General features: G+C 34.7%; 1 long non-coding RNA gene across 1 annotated transcript; it reads right to left on the minus strand.

Moving 5' to 3' along the window:
• Positions 1-323: 323 nt before the first annotated feature.
• On the minus strand, positions 324-1,799 carry LOC131303730 (uncharacterized). Its single transcript, XR_009192163.1, has 2 exons — positions 1,605-1,799; positions 324-484 (listed from the first exon to the last, which is right to left on the minus strand). It is a non-coding gene; the product is annotated as an uncharacterized LOC131303730 (long non-coding RNA).
• Positions 1,800-2,035: the final 236 nt, after the last annotated feature.

Below are 2,035 nucleotides of genomic sequence, written 5' to 3' on the forward strand. Positions count from 1 at the left end.
TTCATTAAGAATTGTGTCTAGCTAGCATGAAATTGAAGTTAAAAAATAGGGGATTTGGGCATGAAAGTTCATATTTTTAAACTCGTTACTTGCATCTTCTAGCTTCTTGTCATGCTCCGATCTCGCACGACCCGACCACGTGAGTTTTGAGGAAGAAAAAAATTTTTTTTGAGAGGGTATGCTTGTTTTAAGGGTTTTCAAAATTGTTAACACCAAATAAAAAAAAAACCTGGAAATTTTACCATAAAGACCAATGAGGCTTCCCACCTCTCCAACAATAGAAAAATTACCTATAAACGTATTCATGTTTCAAGTTTTTGAGAGAGTCAAAATATGTGATTAAATTTATTACAACCCAAGAGAATACCAAGTCACAGGACTTCCAAAATCTTACTATCAAATTAATGGAATACAAGTATATCAACTAAGCTCATAAAAATATAACAAACCAAACACTATCATGTCTTCGGATCCACCGCCTTACCTGAAAAAGGTTGGATTATACAACGTGAGTCGACACTCAATAGGAAACGTGCTAAAGGCGAAGATAAGAGAACGCAAGCAAAATGCACAATACACGAAATAATTTGTTCTTGTCTACTTCTTTTCGAATACATCAATTTGCGAGTATACACAATATCCTAAGAAAATGTGCATTTTTACGATCCCAAAAAAAATATTGAATGTAATACTAACATTTCCTTCTCAAATATCAAACCGAAGTAAATAAATAAATAAATAAATAAAACAATCCGATATGGTATGGTACGGTACGATACGATGAAAATATAATTTCCAAATACCAAGTTATAATCAAATCACATAAACTCATCCCATCTCATATATCCAATATCCTTCAAACACAAAACAGGTTAAATTAATTAGTCAAGTAGGAGAAAATAAGAGCACATAAGACCAATGGTCCAAACTAACAAGTTGTGTACCAATCCTAGGCGACTGATCAGGTCCCTAAATCATCCAAAATTTATGGGCTATTAACCCAAAGGCCTATGGAACACCTTATCCCGCGCGGGTTTACGAACTATACACCGACGGATAAACTCATTATCCACATGCTTCCGGCTACACAACAAGTACAAAATTGTCAAGTCAACCTCCAATACGTGGCTCACTAGCCCAAATAACAAGTACCAATTCCGAATCATCCAAAACTACGAGAAAGATCGTACAATCTAGTCATAATCTCGAATCCGATTAGAAATTAGTGAAAACTGTCATCGTCGCAATATATATAATGAAGCAAGGGAGCAAATATAAGTTCAATCATTATTAAGTTTATGTCCAATTACAAGAATTGTTTTTAATTAATTTTTTTTTGTCATTATACCGTACCCTTCGTAAGCATGTAAAATTGAACAACATACTACATGATCATATACTCCAGCACAAGTAAAAATCGCATATCTAGTAACAACTATCAAAATCATGAAAACCTTATACCCAAGATATATCTATATATGAGGTACATATAGCATATACACTTAGAGCTCTCTAAAATTTTGGAAAAAAAACACACAATATCATGAATTTAAAGCACATCTTACTATACGTTCCCATATTTAAGCATTTAGCAAGAATCCTACCTCAAAAATGAAAACCTCCGAATTTGCTAGGAACTCCAAAGTTGGCCGATCGAGATTTTGTTCGGATAGATGCGTAGCCCTCCGTCCGTAGATCACGTTTTCTTCTTGACTTGTTGCGAGACTCTCGAGTCTTGACCTTCAATTTTGCATTTGAACCACGAGGGTTTGTGTTGTTCAGAGAATGGGAGAGAGAGAATGGGAAAGAGGAAAAAAAAAAGGAAAACAGAGAACTCCAGAGAGTTCTCGGCTGACTTCAGCCCTTTTAAAGTGCAAAATTGCACTATGGCCTCTCCAAGAATCAATCTATGGCTCCATCTCTAAAATGTTTTAAATCAATACACTAATGCCCCTAAAGCTAACAAATCTATAATAATTAGTAACTCTCTTAAGTTTTTATTTTGCAAAAAAGTCCACAACATGTGGATCCCAAC

The sequence above is a fragment of the Rhododendron vialii genome, chromosome 10a (genome assembly GCF_030253575.1).
Source record: "Rhododendron vialii isolate Sample 1 chromosome 10a, ASM3025357v1".
In the NCBI taxonomy this organism is placed as follows: Eukaryota; Viridiplantae; Streptophyta; class Magnoliopsida; order Ericales; family Ericaceae; genus Rhododendron; species Rhododendron vialii.